The sequence below is a fragment of the Triturus cristatus genome, chromosome 3_2 (assembly GCF_964204655.1).
Source record: "Triturus cristatus chromosome 3_2, aTriCri1.1, whole genome shotgun sequence".
Taxonomy (NCBI): Eukaryota; Metazoa; Chordata; class Amphibia; order Caudata; family Salamandridae; genus Triturus; species Triturus cristatus.
Window position 1 is genome coordinate 1,215,901,234 of NC_140584.1, and position 26,644 is coordinate 1,215,927,877.

The 26,644-nt window shown below is 44.6% G+C and overlaps 1 long non-coding RNA gene across 1 annotated transcript; it reads left to right on the forward strand.

Annotated features, from left to right (window-relative positions):
- The first annotated feature begins 619 nt into the window (after positions 1–619).
- On the forward strand, positions 620–25,417 carry LOC146859488 (uncharacterized). Its single transcript, XR_014979778.1, has 2 exons — positions 620–699; positions 24,765–25,417. It is a non-coding gene; the product is annotated as an uncharacterized LOC146859488 (long non-coding RNA).
- Positions 25,418–26,644: the final 1,227 nt, after the last annotated feature.

The following is a 26,644-nucleotide window of genomic DNA, read 5'->3' on the forward strand; positions in this document are numbered from 1 at the left end:
TCCTGGCGCAAATGTGGCGTCCAAGCTCCGTGCCGCCGCAGGGACAGCCGGGAATTGGAGTCCCGGTACGGCGGTATTGAGTGCTCCTTCCGTGTCGCCCTTTGACTCTTGGCGATGGACCGGCAACCAGGGAGCAGCTGGGCACGCAGGAATTTATCCCCCTTGACTCGTGGCGGTGGCGGCGTTCACAGTGATGCAGGTAGGACGAGTTCCCCCCGCTCCGCCGGGCGCGACGTCGGTTATACGCGCCTCCTGGCGCAAATGTGGCGTCCAAGCTCTGCGCCGCCGCAGGGACAGCCGGGAATTGGAGTCCCGGTACGGCGGTATTGAGTGCTCCTTCCGTGTCGCCCTTTGACTCTTGGCGATGGACCGGCAACCAGGGAGCAGCTGGGCACGCAGGAATTTATCCCCCTTGACTCGTGGCGGTGGCGGCGTTCACAGTGATGCAGGTAGGACGAGTTCCCCCCGCTCCGCCGGGCGCGACGTCGGTTATACGCGCCTCCTGGCGCAAATGTGGCGTCCAAGCTCCGCGCCGCCGCAGGGACAGCCGGGAATTGGAGTCCCGGTACGGCGGTATTGAGTGCTCCTTCCGTGTCGCCCTTTGACTCTTGGCGATGGACCGGCAACCAGGGAGCAGCTGGGCACGCAGGAATTTATCCCCCTTGACTCGTGGCGCTGGCGGCGTTCACAGTGATGCAGGTAGGACGAGTTCCTGACTAAAAAACACTGTATCGATGAAAGGCGTCGCCTCCCTTCGTTTTCCCGCCGTTTCTCATCCGTTAACCTGTCAAGTTTTACGCACTCATAACGTCACACCCCCTGATTTGCTATCCTCTCTGCTTCAATATTGCTCGGCCCGCCGGAAAATAACATTAGAGTGGTCTCCTAATCTCTGAAAACTACCTCCAGCCAGAGCGAGACACTGTTGAGAGCTGACTCTGTGTGACTCGCCGTGTGCTCTTGTGCGCTGAGATAGCTTTATACTGCACCCAACTGTGGAATTGCAGCACTCGGGTCGGGTGAGTCATGCATTTTTGTTTAGTGTTGACATCTTTCCAAGAGAAAATTACAGGCCATTAGTTGTATTTTCAAGTCTGCAAAGGCCTGTATTCTGAACATGCCATACTAACTGGAAACAAATTCGTATTTATTCATTTGTAACTGCAATTTCTGCGTTCGTTTACTTTACGTATTAGTCCCTATAACACATTTAATCGTGTTTTCTATTTATATTTTTCTATTTTTGCATGTGAAAGTACACCTATATTTTAGTGCAAATACAGGTGGTAACTTATTTTTTCCATCTGGATTTTTTTTTACCATGAAGAAACACTTCTCCAAAAGACTATCGCTATTTCTTGGGGGTTGTTCCATTCAATTTACAACCATGGAAAAGGATTTACCCAGCCCCTCAACAGGAGTAAATCTCCGAACATCATTTCCACAACAGGAATGTGTCAGACAAGGGTTTGGTAAAATCCACAAACGTGTACGTTTGTTTGTGATCAAAAAGTTACATAAGAGGAGTTAATATGTGACATGATAAATGTAGACGGCCTATCGGCCATTGTGTTTTTAAATGCAATAAAATGTGTTATGAAACAAAAAGTAACATAACAAACCCACTTCAGCATGCAGATAAACGGTAAAAATATGCACCAGCTGGGATTTTGCTTTTCTTGTACTGGCTGGAACATCAGAATATCCACCCTGTGTTTATTTGATCTCTGCAGCAGGTACTTAACTGTATTATTAAGACGCAATGAAGCGCAATGACATGGGGGGGGGGGGGGGGGCGATGTGACATGTTTTATGATGATTGCTTTACTTTGATATTTTCTTAGTATACAATTGCATCAGTATTTTAACCTTTCATTTCAGGGGTTTTGCTGCAGTTGGAAGATATTTTAGGGCTTCTCATTGATCAAAAAAGTGTAATTTCTAATATTTATCTCTTACCAACCACTTTATTGCTTGATTTTGCTTGCAGGAAAATGTACCCTAAGTGACACACATTTGGCAGTTGAGTGTCACTCATGCACTGAAACCATGGAAATGTCACACAGTCTGAAAACGTGGCAGCAATGTGTATGAAGCTTTCTCACACCCCTCTGCTTCCCTCAAAACCCCTGAAACTGGGGCCTTGCTGCAGAAACAACAGTCTCCAGGCAGCACCCCCATGTATGGAGCCTTCTCCCACCTCCTCCTTTCCTCAAACCCCTGAACCTGGGGACTGACTTGCAGCGACACACAATCTCCAGGCAGCAAACCCATGTATCCTTCTCACACCTCTTCCTTCCCTCAAAACCCCTGAATCTGGAGCCTGGCTGCAACGATGAATACCCTCCATGCAGCACCCCTATGTAAGGGCACTTACATAGGGGTGCTGCTATTTCTGGTGCTATGTAGCCGTTTTCAGCTCTTCTTAGAGTTTCTCATTGCTTCAATGGGTGTAATTTCTGACATTTATATATTTCTCTCGTCTTCCTTGTTGGATTTTGCTCGCCACGAAGTGTCACTCATAGTCGCTGAATGTCACTCATAATTACACTGAAGTTATGAAAATGTCACACATAAGCAATCCGAAACCTTGGCAGCTATGATTTAAACCTTAGTCACCAGAGTCGTAGTTATCGATAGTGCAGCAGGTGCACTGGTGTCGGAGCCCAAGATTGCAACGGGCAGTTGCACCCCAGTACTGTTTGTCTTTTATTACCCAATAGGGGTTTGAAGGCACACATCCCTTGCTGGCATTGTGGCCCGTTGTGCCGTGGGTGCGCTACAGTTTGTAGCCATTGAGCTTGTGCAGGCGACACAGTGACAACGTGTTTGCTTGAAGCAAAACTGGCGCGTGGCGCTTGCTCTGTGTGCAAACCCCACCTGCTTCCACACACAAACTGCCACAACAAAACAGGCAGGTACATTAGAAAGCCAGCACCCCCTTCAACGCATTAGCAACACATGTTGTCTTTTTTACATTAATACAGGGAAGTGTGTCTTTTTTTTGTTGTCAGTTTGAGTTTTATCGGCTGCCTCCTGTTGTTGCACTGCGCTTCCACCCCCCTCTAATGTCCTAAGGGCACCACTAGGAGCCTGGCGACGGCCGAATGTCTCTCCTGTGCAGAGAGCCGGCATTCCGTAGCTCGAGAGGCCCCTCTGTGGACCCCCTCACTCCTCTTATCCAGTTCTCTATGTGCCAAGGTCCCAGGATGCACTCTTGGAACGGAGGTGAAGGAGGTGGAGGCAACCTCAAGCGAAGAGGGCGCTGAGCTGAGAGTGGGGCGGAGGTGAGCATATGAAGAAGGGGTGCGTAGATGAAACTTCATTGTGGTTTGCTATCATGGTATACAGTATGTATAGGCCATGTGCCTGCGGGTTCGCACGCATTGCCTTGTGAACAAATATGCTTTTGTGCAAACTGTGTAACAGACGGACTCTGAAATGTGCTGCTGACTTTAACCTCTTCTCTGCCCAGGCTAATGAATATTGAGCCAGGCCAGCTTTCAGTGAGCATGTTACTAAGGGCTAAAAAACAAGCCAGCATGAGCTATGGATCGAAAAAACAAATACTATTTAAAGCAGCAGTGTTATGCTGCCACATTCAACAAAATGTTGGGTTTTGGCTTATTATGTATTTTCTGGCCAATGTAGCTTTCGAAGGCTTCAAGATAATTAAAATCATACTATTGACATAGATGGGTGTACATATATATATATGCAGTGCTTTAAATGGAAAAAAAGAAGTGCAGGTAGTCACCATATTAAGATGTGATTAGGGGTGGGGCTTGGGCAGAGGGGGGATATGGGGTGGGGCTACGGGGAGTGCTAAGGGACCCAGCGAGGGGCACACATTTGATTTGATTGAGATTTAATTGGTGTGCAAAACTAGTAACCCATATGCCTATACACATAAAATACAAATCTGGGATCAACATGTTGTGTTTTGCAGCACGCACATAAACCCTCTGTGCTAACTTATGATGAATCAAAACTGTTATCAGATAAAGCACATCTCTTTTTGGCAAGTACTTTTGTTGGCGTTTGAAAAACGGAACATGTGCAGGTAACCTAATTATTGAAATTGGGGTCGAGCTTAAAATGTCCCAATGGCGCCAACACCACACCTGGCCTCCCAGCGAGGCCTCAGAGCCTTTGCACACTCCCACACCCACCTTTGCCTGAATGCGATGGCCTGGCAGAGAGGTCAGCTGAAACAAATTTCTTCTGCACCGGGCTCGCCCCTTAGGGCTGACGTGGGAACGGCCCAAAAGATGGAGCCAAACCTGGCGTTTCAGGAAGGCCTCTGAATAGCACCTGCACTCCTCGCCTACCACGGGATGAGTGTGAAGCGCCTGCCTGGGAGGAAGCATGGGAAAAACACAACCTGTAGGCTGCCGAACGACCCTAGGGCCACAACATCTGGCCTGGCATCCCTGTGTGGCTTCTCAGCCTCCTCACACTCTCTTCTCCCCCGCCTGCCATGGCCTCAGTGCAAGGAGTGCTTGGCAGAGGAGTACTGCAAAGACACTGCTTTTGTGTTCAGCTGTTCCACCTACCGAGCCCCTTGTCCCGCAGGGGCCGAGTTGTGAATGGCCTAATGACCAGAGGAAAACCTGCCCCGCCCCGCCCCGACCACATCTATTAAGGCACAGTGTGACGGAATGGCAGGAAGGAATGTGGAATAGCACTGCTTGTGGGGTCTGGGCTAAGGTGAAGACGGCCCAAAACTGCAGCCACAAGACTGGCCTCACACTCGTCTCGGCTCCCTACCTCTAAGCACAGCCTTTTGTGCTGCGACCCGCCTACACATTCCATGGTGGCAGGTGCGATCGGTGCGACTGCACCGGACGTTGACTTGGGGTGGGGCGTCATTTAAAAAAAAATTATATTACCATTTTAAAAGCACCTGTTGCCCTGTTTCTGGCCTCCAGCAATTTTCAGACATCAATTAAAACGTCAATATAACTTCTGTGATTTATCATCTTCCTGGAAAGAGACGGGAGGTTTGTCTAGTGGAAGTTTTGACTCATCCTAAGGTAGTGCAGAGGGTTAAGATGCCTGCTGCTAAGAACGTGTACCATGCAGATCACAAAGTGCATGTACTGTAAATAGGTCAGTGGGTTACTGCTTCTGTAAGTGAGCTCCTTTTGTCACTTGTCGTTTCTAAGGCAAAATCCTAATATAGAACATCGAGATATTAACTGTCATACTAGAGCTGCTGCTACCTGCAAGGTGTTAGAGCTATAGGTTTTTTGCCCAGTCTTTCATCATCGTAATCTTGCGAAAAGGGTTCATTTGGGTAGAAAACAATTCTTATCATTAAAGAGAACCCCTAACAATGATGTTACGTTTTAAATTCTGAATTTGTGCTTTTCCAGAATAAGGACTCAAACTATACTGCCTACCAGTATCGATGACATGTCACTTCTATACTACACCTTGTAGTCCTATCTGATGTAACATTTCCTATACACTGATTTACACACATATGATTGTCTCTATGCAATGGTGTAATGTGCTCTGACACCTTACACTGGTATGAGTGGTGCTATAAAACTAAATGGCACTGTTAAAGGGTGCTAGTGAGGGAATCCGTGGCAGAGGTGGTCATGGGGGGGGGGCAATAGACATTGTCGTACAGGGCGCCACCAGCGCTAAAGCCGGCCCTGCATAGTGGCCTAGTCAGGTGGCCATAGTGGGGGCTGGGTGGCCAGTAGTACATTGTGGTTGGTTGTGCTCCATGAAACCAGCCCACAGGTGACACTAAGGCAGGGCCCATGCGCTTTGCCAATCCATCCCTGGCAGCTTCCTACATTACTAACCTTGATTCCCATCTGCTGTGCTACAATTTCACTATCAGTTTAACAAAAATGTGGTGACCCTGTGTCCCTTAGAACCTGGGTATAAATTAGTAAAAAAAAGAGTGATTCTGTCGGGTTTACGTCAATTACTTTTCAGTGCACTTAATGTCATGTGCATATTCTGATTTTAACTTTCACATCAGTATCTCAAACGCCTGAATAAAGAATCTTTACAAACAATAAAAGCCTTAGTCGTCGATGTTTCAACCCGTAGTGTGCACCATAGGGTAGTCACGTTGGGTCTTCATCAGTCACTGACTTTATGCATCGACAACGCTGGACGGATGCCTGCTTGATCCTCGCAGTACTGAATTCTCCTGCACCTCTGAAGAAATTCTATGCCCGGGTCCACGTTGATTCCACCGCAAGGCGCCATATACTGTTCACATAGCCAGGACTCCGTCTGGTCTACACTGGGCTGTCATTGTCCTTCCCCCGTCCTGACCTGATGAAGACCCAACATAACTACCCAATGGAGTACACTACGGGTTGAAACGTCGACGACTACACAAGGCCCAGATTGACCAAGGCTCTGCATACCAAAAGAAGCATTATCAGCTAACAGAGCAATTGGTTCGAAATACTTGTCTGGCCTATTTACCCCCACCCATGTACATAAGTTCTGACCACTCTGTATATGTTGCACACTTGTTGAGCAATGAGCACTTATCTCACATGATCACATTTATGTAAATATTGCTCCATATGTTGACAGCCTTGATCTACTGCATATGTGAATATATATGAATGATTTAATTCTGAAAACAAACAGTAGACACTACTATCGAGTCACAGCTGTTATTGTTTGTAAAGATTCTTTATTTAGGCATTTGAGATATTGATGTGAAAGTTAAAATCAGAATACGCATGTGACATTAAGTGCACTGAAAAATAATTGACATAAACCCGACAGAACCACTCTTTGTTTAACAATTTCACTATCAGCACCTTCCTACTCAAGTTTAAGTTTATTTGATTTAGTTCTCTGCTGAGAACAACACCTACCTCCTCAATCTGACTTCAAACAAGTGCATCCGTACTCTGCTATGCCAGCAGGAATCCTTTCTTATATTTCCCACAGTGACAATATACCTATTAGCAGGGCCTACTTGCACACCTATAGTGCTATTGACGCTACAGAGCCTGAGTGTCAAATATCACAGTGTGACGTGGGCCCCTCCCAAACTTCCTGCCAGCTCTAATTAAATGGATACGGGCCGCCCCACAGTTAGCACATTGAGGGCAGATTAGCACTCGATTATCAGAGTGCTTAACGAAAACGGACTGATTAGTCAGGTCTCGCTTCTTTTCTTACATGCCAAATTGCACTGAGCTTGGCATTCTACCCCATGAGTACCGGTACTCTCTTTGGACACGGAGAAGTTCCGTTACTCAAGAGTAGAAAATGTAGAAGTGCTGGTACTTAGTAACGGAGAGTACCGGCCCATTTAAAGCACTGTATATATGTATAAGTATATTAACGACATTATATTGGAACGTGCTATATAGAGTATTGGTGTTTCAGATTCAGCACCTCAAATTCTTAGTTGTAGATTCCTCTTTTCCTCAAGTTATTCAAACCAAATAACCTTCTTTATACTCTAGAAACTTGAAATACTTAAGCTGAGTTTCTACAGGAGGCTCCCTCTTCCTCGAATGATTAATCAAATGATTAAGCGTAGTCCCTGGCCGAACTTTGCGTGCAGATACATATCTTCTATATTAAGGCACATCTGGGTTCCAAATGCGGCATTCTACTTGGAGTAAACAGAACCGCTATCACCCCAAGAGGAGAAGAGGGAGGCAATCAACTGGAGTCAGTGCTTTAAATGGAAAATGAGAAGACTGGGTGGGCGGTTAGGGGCGTGGCTATGAGCCAGGAACCTAACAATAGCCTCATAAGTAAGGTTTAATGCAAATGTTCTGATTGTCATGTAAAGCCCATGGGCCAAATTCGCACAATATCAAACTGCCTCCTTACATAGGAGACATGGCAAGCATCAGCTCCAATGTATAGGTGCAGGGCCTAATTTTTGGCAGTTTGATATTGCGCAAATTTGGGTCATGGACATTTAAGCGCTTTACATGACAATCAGAACATTTGCATTAAAGCTTAATTTTTTTAAGCACCACTGGTTAAGGGAGTTGTCCAGAGTCACAGGACGATGAGCCGATGTCGGGATTCAAACCTGGTTCTCCAGTTCCACTGTCGGCAGCTCTGGGCACATCCTCATTCTCGTTGCGATGCCAGTTAGAACCTAACACTGCAGGAGCACCCCAGCGCAGGAATACACCACCCGTTGCCTGCCAGAGCGGCACTTAAACACGCTCCATCTGAAAGGGTTATTTTCAGTAGCTTTTGCATTGCACATACCCGTACATCAGGGCATGAGCCCTGCTGCTTCTGGGAGTACCGGTACATTGCTTGCCCAAAAACAAGTTCCGGTACTCAGGGGGAGAAAACTGAGAAGTGCCGGTACTCAGTACCGGTGAGTAGCGGCCCATTTAAACCGCTGGACCCTAATGCTGATTTTTTTCTCATAGGTGAGCACATATCATGCGGGGGCGCCATGACACAGGTCTGTCTCACGGTATGCAGTCTTGTTGGACCAGGAGGGGCACCCAGCTATCCAGATAGTGGTGGAAGGCTACAGCCTTCGTAGGTGTTAAGCAGCACGAGGGCGGTGGTGGCAGCATACTGTGTGGTGATCAGTAGTAGTGAACTGGTCCTTTTTACCCGGTCACTGGAGTGAGGCCGACAGGCTCACTCACTTTTTTAAAAGTTCAGCTGCTGTGTGCGTGACTCACCCTTGGCCTACTTCAGGTAGATGTGCAGTGCTGCGCAGGAGCAGTGACTCTGCGCTAGATGTGTGTGTGCCTGGGAAGGGTACAGTACAGGGATTTTTATATGCTGCTGCCTGCTGTACTTATTATTGTTTTAACAGTGACTTTGAAATATCAGCACCTTCATGCACAAACCAAAGGGGCATTGGTTGACTAAACTGGTTTGATTTTTTTATGCTGCTGCCTGCTGTAATTGTTATTGTTTAAAATGTAATTGTGAAATATTTGCACCTTCATTCACAAACCAAAGGGCCGTAGTCTGATTAAACTGGTTGGATTTGATTTTTGTATGCTGTTGTGCATGTTATTCTTCGACCAGTCACTTGTTTTTATCACGCACTTTGAAAGTGTTTTCACCTTGATGCAAGAAGAAAAGGGGATTGCTTTACAAAACACGCTTGAGCTTTGTATATTGCTGGATTGCTGATTCTTTTATTATGTACTTTGAAAGTATTTGCACTTTTTCCTTTGCTTCACCAGCTACAGTTGGTATAGATTCTGTCATTAGGTACTTGCTAATATGGTTTGTTTTTATCCTACATGATGCGGTATCGATTGTGTTGTTCGCACTTGTCTATAATATGTGCACCTGAAATTGTGTAATTGGCTTTGTTTACAATACAGAAATGATAAATACAGACACACATCTGCATCAATGTTCTGAAGCATCCAAGCAGTTTTCATCCTCAGGCTGGTGTGCCTGCCTGTTTACGCCCTGCTTACTAATAAAGCCCTGATGGTAGATATTGAAATTGCTCAGTTCATTTTAAATACTATAGAGTGGTTAATATGGTACAAAATCCCTGACAGACACAAGTGTGTGGAATGCAGATAATTCAACCAGTTTTTTTCCCTTGGAGCTGGCAGGATACTGGGTTATATCTTGTGTACTGCTTATGTATATTGTCAGTTGAGTCTGTTAAATTGAAGATTTGGGTTTGTCCTCAAACAATACAACCGCTCCTTGGCATTGCTGTGATTCCTGTCTCAGTTAAATAATCTGCTCTCGACAATAATGTTACAAATGGTGTAGGTTATATGGTAAGAGTGTTTCTTACTTTCTTATTCGAATTTTGAGTACGCAAATATAGAGGCATTTCATTAAATGCTAGAAGTTTCAATTAAAAATATACCAGATTTTTTGGTGGTGGGGCAAAGTGGTGGGCGGTGGGTCAGGGGGCCCCCTCCATGTACTTTGCAGGGGGGCCCCCTCAGATTTCGTTACGCCACTGGGGATGACTGTCCCATCAAAAATGTTGATGACCACAGCACCCATTAGTTTATGCTGCATATCTAATGTAGAGGACGTGTGTGGAAGAGGGAGAACTGGGCACCACTGTGCTGACATATATTCGCTCTGAGCGTAGGTTGTCTTATAAACGCTTTGCGCAAGATTGTAGTAAAATCCTGATATTGCAGCGGACTTTTGCCTGAATGCTCACGAACTCTGAACAAACGTGCACAGGGAGAAACATGCACAGAAATAAATGCTGCTGCCTGCTGCTCGCGCTTGGTTGGCCCATACCTGTCGACTATATGAAAAGCTATAAAGGCGTGAGGTGAAATCAAAGCTGCACTGTTATTGAGCCGAGAGGATCGACCCGTACCCGAGCTCTCTATTAACGGCAGGAGGGCAGTGAAAGAGTTAAAGGTAAGGCTTGCGTATCATTGCTGGGACCGAGTCCTAGTAAGCCCGTTTACATGCTTGCAGTATGACATGGCAATGCGATTGCCTTTAGGGGGACTTGTAGCCGCAAATACCCTGCTCGACACCTCGATTTTAAGTTCTTGTAAAATAACAACAAGCATTGGCATAGCCAATAGGGCTCGCCTTTGGGACCTTATAAGTGTTTAGCCATGCAACAGTTGATGTTGTTGTCCCAAGGATATTGTGCTGCATAACTAAATACTTATAAGGTCCCAAAAGCGAGACCTATTGGCTATGCCAATGCTTGGTTAAATATTAGCCCTGAACTTGTTAGATCAGAGATGGATATTTCAGTGCACTCAAAGTGTCACATGCCTGATGCCGCTACCCAAAAACCCATTGGAATGCAATGTTTCTATGCCACAAAACAAGTTCTAATCCCACATATATGTGTGCCAAGTTCTCACTGAAAAATTGCATGGTAGCATTATTTATCTTAAAAATGAGATGATTTGTGTGTCAGTTGTACTTAAAGAACAGTCAACACATAACTGCAGTGGAAATGTGAGATCACAAACCTAAAACCAGCTCTATTCCTTTGCTGTGATTCATTATCTGAGTGTAACTGCAACCCAAGACTGGAACAAGGCCCTTCCCCGCCAATTCCTCTCTTCCAATGCTGCACCACACAGCCTATTGTGCTTCAGAGGCTCGAAAAATAAGATGCCCTCCTCAGACACGGGAAGTATGAATTGCTACTTGTATTTAAAAAACAACAATTATGTGTTGTAAGATCCAATATCCGCCTTTTGTTTGTAAGCCCACCATACCACTGTGTTTAAATGTGACCCACAGGAACTCCAAGTAACCCAGTTGAAGGTCATTAAAGAGCAGAAGAGCTTGCATCCCAATATTGTCTAAAATGCATAAGAATGCATGGTGCCTTTTATGTAAAAACAAACATGGTATCGAATGGTGCTTAGGGTCTAAAAACATTCACAAGCGCTTTGTTGGAATGTAGACTTACCTACCTCAAAGCCCACAGCAGTCAATCCATTATAGTAAAATGTATTGTTTGAAATAATCTTGTGCTATTGCGAAATAGTGTGCGCTGCTCAGGATAACAAAAAAGGAACAAATGTGCATTTTAATTTAAAAGTATGCAATGGCAAAATACTGCAAAATTAATTTGCAAAATGGCTGCATTCTAGAAAAATAAAAAAGCGAGAGTCAAATAAGGTTTATGTAATTTAAGATACATAATAAATATCTATAAAAAAAGGTTTAGGATGCAATAAACAAACCCAGCTTAAGGTACTTCATGCCTGCAACCTCATCGCCTGATGCAGAGCAATGGTGTTGGGAAATCATTTGTCATTTGCTACCAGCTTAGACTAGTGTTTTCAAATCATGTAACATTTCGGATTAATGCAAAAAATAAAAAGGAGAAATGATGTACAGGTGGCAGATATGCTGGTTAGAAAAAGCGTCATGAATAAGAGTTTTTTGCTCGCTAAGAAACGATCAGGTCAAATATATTTTAGTTAAAATAAAATGTAAAACATAATTAACTTTATAAATGATTAATAATACAAGTTTGCAAACAATGTCAATTGTTAGTAAATACATAAACTGTTATTGACAAAAGTAACAACTTGTGCTACAAATTGCAAAGTCGACAAAATGTCAAAAGATACTAATATATTGTTCTGGAATCTAATAGAAAAGGTTTCTGCAGATTTAATTGGTTGTGTTTGCACAGGGATGGTATATTTATTTTAGTCAACGTACGTACGATTGGCGGATGTATGTGATATGAAGATTAGTAAATATCCTATATACATCTCAGACATGACCTGAGTAATATTGACAATAACTTGAGTGTCTGTAGGACTTTGCAGCGGATGACAAACGTAGAAGATTGTAACAGTTTGTGGTAGAAATGAGCCCTTTGAGATCCTTTACCAGGTGTTTGCACTGAGAGGATTTCCACATCAAGGCACGATTTTGAAAAATGTTTATTCATGTGTATTTCCTGCACACAGACAAGTGGATATAGCCTACATGATCACTCTGTGAGTCTGCCTCGCTTTAGTGAATTGTGTGTAACACATGTAGTGATGTGGGCTGAGGAGATGTGACAACAGGGCCCTTGTGCTGAACACCACTGTAACAATCACTGTGCGTGCACTACACGTCCTCATAGTCGAACGTGGCCTAAACATTCTTGTCGTTTTTGTGCGAGTTCTTCCCTCCTTGTTGTGGAAAACGATGGTTTCACAGTTCGCTTCTTATAAAAAGCATTCGATTAATTTACCTCGGTTGCTCTAGAAAAAATACCACAAGAAACACAACTGCATACGTGTATTTCCCAAACAAAAAAATGTCTGGGGTTGAAAACACACAGTACGTCTTAAGTGGAAAATGTTAGCGAAGTTCGAGAATCCACGCATTACTCTGTCATGTTTATAAATAAACTGTCCGCAAGCCTAAGATGTATACTTGAATTCCGATACTTTCCTTCTTCCAACACGAAAATGCACATCTAAGGTTCATACAAGCGATATCCTACCTGGATAGCCCTCCCTCCTGGAGCAAGGAGCGGCAATGCGGCGCTAAGGAGCTCTCATTTCATTCACAAATGTTGTAAGTACGACTAATGGCTTTGTTATTGCCATGACGACACATCTGTATGTTCAAGTAAAGTGCAGAAAAGGAGTTTGGAATCCGCTTTTAAATATAGATTGAAATCTGTTTTGTGACATTGCGGCGCGAAAAATAAATGCAACATGCACCCTGCTGTGTTTTACTTATATGCCTGTCAGGCGTGTGCTCTGAACGCAGTGACTGTGCACTAGCAATCTGGGATTTCCTGCAGACAAGACGCGAAGCAATTCCAAAGCCATCCAAGACGTGAACTCTTAGTTTAACAAACAGGAAGTGGGATAAGGGAGGGGGTGGCAAATGGTGTGCACTTTCACGGCCGCTTTGATGTCCTCAGTGGCCGCGCGGCTCACTGAGAACATCAAAGCGGCCGCGAAATGAATGACACAGGCTGCCAAATGGTGCGCGCGCCCGGCACACATGCACTGTATTTGGAGGCCTGAAAAGCACTAGTTTGCACTTCCAGATCCCCCTTTTACAAAAGCTCTCGCGAGAGCAGCGCTAAAGCGCTGGCTCAGGCGAGACCTAAAAAGCGGGCGACCCTTACCCTCCATCGGTACCTCAGGCTGTCATGGAGCTGCTGCCGGAGGTGAGGGCCACTCGTGAAGTCAGCTCTTAACAGTACCTCGGCCACGGGAACGGTGCACAGACGTCACCGTGCCCCTGGCATGACGTTAGGGGTGGCGCGGAAATGCAGTGTAAGGCCGGCAAGAACGGGAAATGCAGATCGCAAGCATGCTCCTGTATTTTAATTACTGAAATCTTTATTGTGTGTCTTGGGCAATGTTACAACCAACATCGTCTCGCACAGTTTATCTCTATTGCAAGCAGGGGGAATGTGTAGTCGAGGGGTCCAAGCGCGGAGACTTGTGTAATGTCTATAGTGACTTACTCGAGCCAAAACTATATGAAATAGCAGTCGTACCTAGTTGGCAAAATTATTGAAGCTCATATAGAGCTCGATATGTGGCACAGAAACCAAAAAATGGATGGAAGGCAGTGTGACTATGAGAGCATAAGGTGCATACCGATGTAATGGAACACGTGATACATTTTTGATTATGTCTTGGACCTGGAGCACCTGTGTTACATCAGGAGTAGTCCTGACTAGATATGGTCTCATCTCAATACACTGAATGCTTATTTCTCTGAAAGATTCAAACTGTTACAGGATCCAAAGTGACTTCTCATGTCAGTGTCAGGCTAAGATGTAGTGTCCTCATCTATAGTGACGTCCACGGGATGTCGTCATTAACCCTGCACTGTCACTGTGTAAGCGGTAGACCCATCGTAGTTCACGACGGATCAAGTATTGGGCGATGTCTGTACTGTGTGGTGGAATGAAAGGTTGTTCTAACACTGTCCATCTTAGTTCATCTTGTTTGTGGTTCTTTTCTAAGAAATGGTTTGTTAGCATGGTTGATTTTTCTTTGCAACGAATGGTACTTGTGTGTTCTATTAACCTGGTCTTTATCTTTCGTGTGGTCATACCCACATATCTCAGACCACAAGCACAACTGATCAAATAGATTAGGTTCTCGCTATTGGAGTTGGCATGGCGAGATAATACCCACGGTCTGTCTGTGCCTATGTCAATTGTGGTGGTATGTTGTGTTTGTGGGCATGCTGCACACAACCCGCCAAGGGAAATGACCTTGAACAGCTGTAAGGCCGCATAGTGTTTCACGACTAGTGATCTTCTTCAGTTTGGGGCGCGTATGTATCAACTGGTCCTTGAGATTTGTACTTCTTTTAAATGCAAACAACGGCAGGGGTATGGTGGTGTTACCTATCTTCAGGGTCTTCCAGTTCTTTTTGATTGACTTCTTTATTTGGTTGGAGAAGCTACAGAAGTTGTTGACACACGTGATTGTTGTAGATTTCTCTTTAGGTGTCGCTTCCTTAATCAGGGCCTCTCTGTTATTGTTTGCCGCCCGTTTCCTTGATTTTTGTACCAAATCAGCAGGGTAGTGTCTGTCTGAGTTGTGCTGAAAAAGATTGTGCATGCTTGTCATATTTGTCTTTTGTGGAATAGTTCCTCTTAATCCGTAGGACTTGACCATATGGTAGGTTATCTCAAAAGAATTTGAGATGGTAACTGTTTTGTGACAAGAGGGAATTTCTGGCCATGGGTTTTCTATAAAGTTCAGACTCTAGTCCGACTCCGGATGGGAAGATGTGGATATCCGGAAATGGAAAGCTCAGATTGCTGTACTCAAAGGTGAATTTAAGGAACTCATTTCTGGTATTTAACCATTGGTGGGATTCAATAATGGTGTCTGGTGACCCCTGCCAAAGGACAAACACGTCATCAATGTAGCGCTTTCACATGAGAATATGATTCCTGTATGGATTAGTATTCGTCAGGATCTTCTTATATTTGAAAAGGTGTACATACAAATTCGCCAAGCGAAAAAGCTGCCCATGGAAGTTCCCGATATTTGTAGATAGAGGGTGTCTTCGAATTTGAAGAAGTTCTCCTTCATGGCAAGGCGTGCACATTCCATTATGAAGTGCACTGGGGAGATAGTGTCCAGATATCTGTCACTGAGCAGAGATCTTACGGCTTCAAGTGTCTCGTCCTGCAGAATGCATGTCTACAGAGACTCAACGTCAAATGAGACCAGATAGTCTTGAGTGATTTCAAACGGAGTCTCAGCCAGGAGTTTGAGGATGTCTTTAGTGTCTTGGATATAAGTTGGCATCTCGGACACAATTGGTCGGAGGAAATGATCCACAAATGTGGAGAGAGGCTCCAAAAGCGACCCTATCCCAGAGATTATGGGTCTTCCGGGGGGGTGCTCTTTGCTCCTTATGAGTTTTGGGCAATACATAGAAATATGGAATAACTGGATGAGATGTCACCAAGAATGTTGCCTCTTGGGGAGTAATCCAACCATTGTCTTTTGTGTTTTCAACCAGCCATTTAATCTCTTGTGTGAGCCTCTTTGTGGGATCCATTTTCAGTGGAAAATAGAACTGTCTGTTCTCCAGTTGACAAAAGCATTCAGAGCAGTAGGAGGATGTGTTCATACCCACAATGGCACCTCCCTTGTCCGCTGGATTGATAGTGATTGATTAGTCATTGTTTAGCGTTCGTATTGCTAGTTGTTCTCTTTTAGGGAGATTTTGAAATTGTCTGGTGTCTTGTTGGCATGCGTGAGCTACTTCTTCTGAGACACCTTTCTCAAATGTCAAAACCTGAGAGGGAATCAGGTGAGAAGGGGATTGAAAGTCGAGTGCTAGTTCTAGTTTGATTTGAAAAGTATCTCCTTTATATGAAGGGACAAAACCCATACCCATAAAAAAAAAACATACCTCTATTCAGTACTGATTTCTGCTTCTCCCTCTCGATCTGCCCTGGCCAGACCCTAAAAAAGGCTGCTTTGGGAAGAACTGAGGTTGTGGGTAATACGGCAGCCTTGGTGGTTGAAACGGTGGGTTAAGGTACCCATACGGTGCTGGTGGCCACCATTGAGGAGGTGGTAGGACATGTTTGCCGCCTCACCAATTCGTCCTGTTCCTTCTGTTTGAGCGCGCTTGCATGCGTATTTCTTGTGAGAAATGCACGCGGGCGCGCACATGCACAGTTTTCTCAATGATTACCCAGACGGTGAGGAAGAGAAGGAGGGCAGCCTGGGGATGCCGCAGTACAGGTGAGTGGTTCTTAATTTACTTTTAATTAATGTAGAGTTAATGGTTAATAGAGGGTGGAAGCTGGGGCTGACCAACTCCACTCTGCTCTGCTGCAGAGTAAGCGGAGATTTTGCATTCTCTGCGGAACGCGTAGTAGGCAAATCTCCACACACTCAGCGGGCGGAGCGGATTTCTCCACCCTGGCTTAACCTTAATATGCACACCCATCATCCAAGGGATAGGTGTCAGCGGAGAGGCCAGGAACTCACCACAACCTACTACTCATTTCTGTCATGCAAGAGAGAGCTCTCAGAAGAGAGGATACTCCCTTTCAACACCCTAGTATGCACTTCCATCATCCATGGTAGAGATCCAGGCAGAGGGAAATTCCCCCCCCCCCGACACCCTGTTATACACACTTGTTATCCATGAGTTAAGTCTCACCAGATAGGTCAATCCATTTCCACATCCTACTATGCACAGCCATCTTCCAATAGAGAGGTTTCATTGGAGAGGGGAGTTCATATCCACACCCTACTACACATGTCTGTCATGAAAAAGAGAGGTATCAGTGGAGATGCCAGTCCCTTCCCCACACCAGACATCCAAGGGACAGGTGTCGGTGGAGAGGCCAGATCCTCCCCACACTCTATTATACACTTTGTTCATGTTGGAGAGAGGTCTCAGCTGAGAGGCTATTCCCTCCCTACACCCTATAACGCATACCCATTGTCCAAACCTGTCTTCCAAGAGAAAGGTGTGATCAGAGAGTTCAGTCCTGCCCTACATCCTGCTATGCTCCCCAAGACAGAGGTCCACTGAGACCTCTCTCTTGGATGATGACAACCCATCATCCAAGAGAGATGTCACAGTGGAGAGGTCAGTCCCTCCACACACCCTACTATAAAAAATGTCCATCTTCCAAGAGAAAGGTTTCAGAGGAGAGGGCAGTCCATCCTCACTCCCTTCTACACACTTCTGTCATTCAAGAGAGATGTCTCAGCAGAGATGTCACCCCATCCCAAACCCATTATCCAAGTGAGAGGTCTCGGCAAAAAGGTCAAAGTCTCCCCATACCCTACTACTCATGCTGGAGCAGAGTTTTCTGTTGAAAATTTATCGAGTTTTAAGCTCCAGTTTTGTCTATATGTTTGATTTAAAAACACTAATTTGAAACAACCAATTAATAGTTTGTTTTGCTTTGATTAACCAACATTTACTAATGAGAGAAACTACACGTGGGATGCATATATGTTGCTTAATAATAACATGCGAAGTTATTTACAAGTGCTATTTGTTTTGTGTTTGTGCGTTTAAAATGATGTGTACTAATGCTTTAATGCGTTGCAGAAGGCTAGATAAGCACATACACATAAGGGTATTAGTGGGGTTTACTGTGCGAGAAGAGAGATAATAGGGGGATGGCAGAAGGTGTCAGGCGAGTTGCAGATGAAGGGTATCGGAGTGATATATGGCCATGGATCCACATTATGTAGGGCACGTTCAAGGACTGCTAGAGTGGCGTCCTGAGGTATGTTCGTATATAGTGCCTCAACGTCCATTGTGACGAGCAGGTCAATCGTCTCTGGGGAATCAAATAGTTGTATCAAATTGAGTACCTCCATAGTGTCTCTCAGGTAGGTAGGTGTCTTGCTGACTAATGGTCGTAAGAAGAAGTCGCAGAACTTGCTTAAAGGTTCAAGTAAGGAGTCAATACCAGAGACTATGGGGCGTCCAGGAGGAGGATTAGTGCCTTTATGGATTTTTGGAAGGCAGTAGAAATACGGTGTCCGTGGGTTGGTTTGGTTCAGGAAGAGGGCCTCATCATGTGAAATCCAATCCTCAGCCTCAGCTTCCATGGTCAGGCTCTGTATCTTATTCACGAGGTGTGACGTTGGGTCCGTTTCAATGAGTTGGTAATATTTGGTATCTGAGAGTTGTCTCTCACATTCTGCTTCATAAATCCCTTTGTCAAGGATAACGATTTTGCCGCCCTTATCAGCAGGTTTGAGGATGATCGTCTGGTCATCCGCGATTTTGGTCAGGATACTCCGTTCCGCCTTGGATAGGTTGTCGTAGTGACTTTTAACCACCACCTTGGTCCTGACGAAGCGCTAGGATCCATTAGGGACCGGCAACAGCGCGAAACATGTTGACCACCACTTGTACCCCCTCTCTCTCACTTTAACCCTCACTCCAAAGGGTCGAGAGCAGCGGGACGTATTTACATCTTTCTTCCCCTACTCAGAATGTTTATGTAACATCATCCCCCGTTACTTTTAGCAGACCTCTTGGACCCACCAATAAATATCAAGTAAATCAAAAGGGAGTGGATCACTCGTCCCAGAGAACCAGGGTGTGCAAGGACAGTAAAGGTACTGTTTTAAAAACCCTCAATCACGTTATAAACGTTTCGGATGTTAGCGGTATATTTTCGTTCTCCGCTTCGTTTTTAGTAACGTGACAGCATCATCATTGGGTTTGCTGTTATGCTTTCTCCACCTGGAGATCGTACCACTGGTTGTTTTGGTAGTGATCGTAAATAAAAAATGAGAGTGAATTTGGTGAAGTGTTCAGTGGTGAAAAAAAGTTAATTAAAAACCAACAGAGCTAGTAAAAAATCTTTAATTGTACTAGATGTTAGTGAAATTAGTCAGTGTGCACTCAGGGTGAGTTAAGACCCTGTGCATTCTAAGGTGCCAATAAAAAGGTCGACATGTTTCAGCCCTTGTTGTGCCCCGAAGGGTCACGTGGGCTTTCTTCAGGACCTAGGAGGTGAAACAAAGACCTGAATATTCACAGGATCTTTAGGGTGAATTGATTAATGGGTTAATTATTCCCAAAGGTAACTATGCAACTTGAGCCTGTAAGAATAGTTTCAAAGAGTAAGGTGGGGAAGGAAAGAAAAACAGACCTAGTTAAAATAATTAGTTGTGGAGATAAAAACAGATTGTCATAACACATTCGTCAGAAACAGACAGCCAACTATACACAGATTGTTCCTTTATATCTATAAGGTTGTCTGCAGCAACTGGAAAATGGCAATTTTTAGATTCAAGACACTAAGTGTGTCCCATATTTCTTATGGCAAAATTCGTCCCTCCTTCAGCAACTCGTAAGAGATTTACACATTCCATCTTGTCATATAAGGTGTTGAGAGCGTTCATATGTGATTGTATCAATAATACAACTGGAGACTCATGATTAGACCAGGGTGACGCTACTGACAGCCTTTGTTGTCCTAAACTCGCAAGCGCGTGTTAAAAAGGGGGGGGTCTACTTGAGGAAGTGCAGAGGCGCGTAATCATGGCAGTAGTTATGCATTCATTGAAAATTCACAGATGTCTTAGTTGCGCTCGTATTTTTACAATTAGCTCAGAAGCAGTTAGTTTATATGGGAAAAAGGAGGAGCGGTATATAGTTTGCGTACTCATGGCAGTGTTTAAAATGTACGCAAAGTAGTTGAAGCTTACGTATGAAACTTACAGCAGCTTGTATAATAGATTGAGCAGTAGCGCTGCCTGATGTTACATAGTGCGAGTAAATATAAATCTGACAGGGATATATTGGCGAAAATATATTAATAGCTGATGCTCGAAACGGAGGCTGCGCGTGTGATTTGAAAGGGCTTCCGTACCTGTTTCCCGTTACTGTGGGTAACAGCGGGTGTGGAGTAGGGCGGTCGCTCGCGCTCTACAGAAATAATAAAGAAGAAACACAGGAATTGAACTGTCACACTTGGACCCAGAAATACATTACGGTTCTGTTGTGAAGTTGAGTCCACCATCTCGCTAACCTCTTCGGCGCTGGACGCGGCTTCTGTGCTGGCTCTGCCCTAGTCGACCCGGTACTGCCGGTAGGACCTCAGAGCTCGCGTTATATCTGGTATGGACCGCGTAGAGATAGTCGAAAGACTACTAAGAGATGGGCCACATAGAATTTAGAAAACTGAGCGGCAAGACGTGGTAATTACCGATTCTGTGTAGAAATGATGACATTGATGCAGATTATTCAGAATTGTACACAAGGTAGTTAAAAAAGGGGGAAAGGTGGTCTTTATGGAAAGAGCGCTCTGAACACGCCTTTAAGTCATTGTCAGCAGCGTGTGTCCTCATACGGGACTACATATGTTCGATCAGGTATATCGACCCTTAAGCTTTTAAGAGGTTGATATATATTTTTGGCCCGATTCTCAAAAATTGGCAATGAAGTCTTGGACGACAGAGGGTCAGAACATCATTTTCTCAATACACTCAACCATGGTATATTGTCATTCAAACCGTGGGTATTCGTTGAAAGTCGATGGACCCATCTTTGTTCTTTTTCGAACAAAACTTTCTCTGCTTGGTTGTTCTTGTTAGCAAGGGTTTCTAGGATCACCCAACGTAGGTCGTTGACAGTATGTCCTTGTTCCAGGAAGTGATTGCTCATCTTCGTAGTGCTTCTCTTGCACTTGACGTTGCTGCGATGTTCGCAGAGTCGTTGTTTTACCTTCCTGCAGGTCATTCCAATGTAGCGCAAGCCGCATGGGCACGTGATCATGTAGATAGCGTGGGTGGTATTGCAGTTAGTGTGCGCTCTTATGGTCCAGTTTAGGTTGGGTAGTAGCTGTAAATGTTTGGTTGCTGTTGTCAGGTGGCAAACTGAGCATGACCCGCACGGAAAGTGTCCTGTGACCGGTGTGTGATGCCAGAGGCCTTGTTGTATCTGCGTGGCTGGTTTTTCCAAAGGTCTTGTGTGTACGAGTATGTCTTTAAGGTTCCTCGTTCTTTTATTTGAGAATCTGGGTTTTGGCCATTTCAAGTTTCCCGAGGTCAGAGTTCGCCAGTTCTTGTTGACGATTTTCTTGATCTCGTTTGACACAATACTGTAAGTGCTGACACATGTCAGCTGATCCAAGGTGGATTCCTTTATTGTGGTGTCTAGGAGGATCTCTCTTGGCTGGTTCCTTGCCCTTTTCTGGCATTTATTAATAATGTGTATTGGGTAGTCTCTGGTTTGCAGTTTTTCACTTAGTTCCATCGCCTGGCTTTTGTAGTCTCTGATGTTGCTACAGTTTCTTCTGAGTCGTAGGAACTGTCCATACGGGAGGTTTTCCCTCAATGGACGTGGGTGAAAGCTGTTATATGATAACAGGCTGTTTTTAGCTGTGGGTTTGAAGTAGGTCTTAGTTTTTAGATTTTCCCCTTCGTTGAAGATAGTGACATCTAGGAAGTCGAGTTTGCTGGGATCCGCTGTGTATGTAAATTTCAAGCAGTCATCCCTGGTATTGAGCCATTGGTGGAATTCGCTCAGATCTTCGTTATTTCCTTCCCATATCAGAAGCACGTCATCTATATATCGCTTCCAGAACACGATTTGGCTCAGGAAGGGATTGGAGGGGTCATGGATGTATGTAGTTTCAAAGTTGCTGACATAGAGCCCCGCTACACTTGGCGCAAAGGTACTGCCCATTGAAGTACCGTGGCGCTGTTTATACATGATTTTGTTGTATTCAAAATGGTTTTCTGTAAGTGCTAACCTACAGCACTCAAGTACGAAATGTCTTGGTGTCTTGTGTTCCCATTGTTGGCTGAAGAGAAGGGTCTCTAAGGTCTCCAGGGTTTTCTGTTGCGGGAGGCTCGTGTACAAACTCTCGATGTCAAGTCCCACTAGTAACATTCTGTTCTGTGAATATTGTAGATTCTGTAAGTGGTTGAGTAGATCTTTCGTGTCTTTCAAATAGGTGGGAGTTTTTTGTACTAATGGTCGTAAGTAGTAGTCAGCAAATTGTGACAACGGTTCTAGAATAGAACCGATTCCAGAGACAATAGGACGTCCGGGGGGCGGGCGTCGTTCTTTGTGGATTTTGGGTAGAGAATAAAAGTAGGGCATTCTAGGTGTCTTGGTTAACAGAAACTCTGCTTCAGTCTTGGAGACCCAGTTGTTAGTTTCTGCTTCATCGACCATGATGGCAATGGTGTTCTGTAAGCGTTGGGTCGGGTCTGTTCTGATGACTTCGTAGAATTTTTCGTCAGAGAGTAATTCGATGCACTGTTGATGATAGCCTTCTTTACTGAGAAGCACAATGCCACCTCCCTTGTCCGCTGGTTTGATTACTAACTCTTGATCATGTCGTAGCATGGATGATGACAACCCATCATCCAAGAGAGATGTCACAGTGGAGAGGTCAGTCCCTCCACACACCCTACTATAAAAAATGTCCATCTTCCAAGAGAAAGGTTTCAGAGGAGAGGGCAGTCCATCCTCACTCCCTTCTACACACTTCTGTCATTCAAGAGAGATGTCTCAGCAGAGATGTCACCCCATCCCAAACCCATTATCCAAGTGAGAGGTCTCGGCAAAAAGGTCAAAGTCTCCCCATACCCTACTACTCATGCTGGAGCAGAGTTTTCTGTTGAAAATTTATCGAGTTTTAAGCTCCAGTTTTGTCTATATGTTTGATTTAAAAACACTAATTTGAAACAACCAATTAATAGTTTGTTTTGCTTTGATTAACCAACATTTACTAATGAGAGAAACTACACGTGGGATGCATATATGTTGCTTAATAATAACATGCAAAGTTATTTACAAGTGCTATTTGTTTTGTGTTTGTGCGTTTAAAATGATGTGTACTAATGCTTTAATGCGTTGCAGAAGGCTAGATAAGCACATACACATAAGGGTATTAGTGGGGTTTACTGTGCGAGAAGAGAGATAATAGGGGGATGGCAGAAGGTGTCAGGCGAGTTGCAGATGAAGGGTATCGGAGTGATATATGGCCATGGATCCACATTATGTAGGGCACGTTCAAGGACTGCTAGAGTGGCGTCCTGAGGTATGTTCGTATATAGTGCCTCAACGTCCATTGTGACGAGCAGGTCAATCGTCTCTGGGGAATCAAATAGTTGTATCAAATTGAGTACCTCCATAGTGTCTCTCAGGTAGGTAGGTGTCTTGCTGACTACTGGTCGTAAGAAGAAGTCGCAGAACTTGCTTAAAGGTTCAAGTAAGGAGTCAATACCAGAGACTATGGGGCGTCCAGGAGGAGGATTAGTGCCTTTATGGATTTTTGGAAGGCAGTAGAAATACGGTGTCCGTGGGTTGGTTTGGTTCAGGAAGAGGGCCTCATCATGTGAAATCCAATCCTCAGCCTCAGCTTCCATGGTCAGGCTCTGTATCTTATTCACGAGGTGTGACGTTGGGTCCGTTTCAATGAGTTGGTAATATTTGGTATCTGAGAGTTGTCTCTCACATTCTGCTTCATAAATCCCTTTGTCAAGGATAACGATTTTGCCGCCCTTATCAGCAGGTTTGAGGATGATCGTCTGGTCATCCGCGATTTTGGTCAGGATACTCCGTTCCGCCTTGGATAGGTTGTCGTAGTGACTTTTAACCACCACCTTGGTCCTGACGAAGCGCTAGGATCCATTAGGGACCGGCAACAGCGCGAAACATGTTGACCACCACTTGTACCCCCTCTCTCTCACTTTAACCCTCACTCCAAAGGGTCGAGAGCAGCGGGACGTATTTACATCTTTCTTCCCCTACTCAGAATGTTTATGTAACATCATCCCCCGTTACTTTTAGCAGACCTCTTGGACCCACCAATAAATAGTCAGGGTATCATTAGGTCTTTTTAAGCTTCATCACCACACCCCCCTTCCCCACACACCCGCACGCACAAGTACGGCGACTCCACCAAAAGATCTCCGATAGAGAGCCCTTCCGAGGGCCCGTGAGGGACTGCAGCGCCACCCCCACGAGGAGCACCGCCCGATGATGATGCTTTGCACCCGCAAGGGTGTGTGAGGGCACTTCTAGTACCATCCAGGAGTTTCTGGTCTCCATCACACTACCACTCTCGAACCTCGCCTGACACCTTCCGCCATCCCCCTATAACCTCTCTTCTCGCACAGTAGACCATACTGGCATATATTTTTTAGGAACTGTTACCTTACTTTGTACGTGTACTAATTTCAGGAGCACTGGTACAGGACCTTTTCCTTCTCCTACTTATCTGCTCCTTGTCCCCCTATTCTCCTCGAAGTGTGTATACATATTAGTGGGGTTTAACACTGTACAATCATTATGATGTGGTAACGTTGTTTGTGTCTCTTTTAATTAAGATGGTCCGTTTTGGCCTAAAACAAGATGGCTGCCATTTACAGCCTGCACTCGAGTGATCGAATTTTGATGAGAGGCCTTGCTGAACATGGTCGAGAGTCACCTGACCACAGCCTTTGCCTGGGTAGAAAGTTTTCCATGAGGACAGCAGCTCCGGGAACGAATCCAACTGTCCTTGGACAAGGATAAAGCCACAATGAACAATGACAATGCTGCGGTGGTTCTGCTAAGATATCAAGGAAGAACTTATACGAAAGAAACATTTGCAAACTCGAGTTTCCTTCTTCCGTCTTTTTATTTTTGTGATTTTTTTCTGAGCGGAGGTTTTCTAAATGTAACCAAGAGACTTCCTTTCCTGCTTGCTCTGCACAGTGGCTCAACGGATATTCAACAGTTGGTTGTAACTTTTTATTTGATATTTTTCCTATAAAAATGTTAGACTAGAGAGGGTCCATGTTCATTGCGCTCTTTACATTCATCGCGTTCCTTGCGGTCATCGCGTTTGGACTTCATGCTGAGGACGGCAGCTCGAGAGACTTTACCGAGAGACCTGTCCTGACCCATTTAGCTAGAATAGGTAACTATGAGAATAATGATTTTGCTAATGATTGACTTTCCATTTGAATTTATTTAGATAAACAAGCAATTGTTTGAATATCAGTGTCGGGTGTTTATTCCTTTGTCATTTATTGAGTTTCAAATGTATTTCTTATGTTCACAATCATGACTCAAGGCAATGTCATTAAGGTCGCATTGACCTCATTGTAGATGCAGATTGGTTTAGGTTTTCTCTCCTATATTCAGTGAGGATAGAGTAATAGCGTGAATTTAGTGTTATGGGCCCTAGCGTATGATGAGTGATTGTGTGTGTGACTGTAGATTTACTCTGTCCGTGGAAGCAGGGAGAATTTATATGCGCCGATCTGCAGCAGTTTCCTGGTAGCAGTATGATGGTTTGATCATTGTCTTGATCTGATTAGATTGCTTGTACAAAGGCTTTTGATTTATTGATTATTGATTGATGTTGGTATATGTACTAATACTATATGTTGAAGTCGTTGTATTAAGTTCTATGTAGTGTGTACGGCTTCTGGAACTTGGGAGCTAGTGACAGTTCCGTAGTAGGGCAGAGGGAAGTAGGTGCTGCTCTCGGGAAAAACGGGATTGTTGGCCCTGTACGTATGCGGGGAAAAACGTGTGACAATTGAAGTTGCGCGTCACATTGTCTGGGTTCGGAATGAGTGACATCGTCGTGTGTTACTATTAGGGATATATTTTCGTATAAAAGGAGTGTGTATGGTAGCGGAGGTTATCTATGAAACTCTGGTCTTAAGTCCCAGGGATCCGTAAGGTTCGCCGTTAAAGCTTATCGCTGGAGTAGTAATAGGTATTCTATAAGCTTGTCTGAAGGACTGGGCAGAGGTAAGCGCTGCTTGGTTAACGCGTGTTATAATTCTGTAGTGGGACAGACTGGTTGCTGTTCTCAGGAAAGGCAGGATTCTGTGTGCATGTGCTATATTTTCTGGTGCGAAAGTGCGTGAATGTATGAGCATTTAATTGATTGTTAGACTCTTTTGGAGCAGTCCTAGAGGAAACAGTTAATGGATGCATGTTAGAAGGGCAGAGTAGAGGGATGTGCTACTGTATCAACGAAAGTGATTATTCCGCGCTGTTCTGGAGAGAAGCAAGATTCTTGTGACAAAGATTTTCTTTACTATTCTGTGGTTAGCGAAGCAGACAATGGAGATGTTTATATGTTGTAACTAATAGATTTTGTAGAATCTGAAACGAAGTCTACTGAGGAGGCTTTGTATAGGAGGGGTAGACGAGTGACAGGAGACAAGAGCAGAAGCGACTGCAGCGACTGCTGACGTCATTCAGA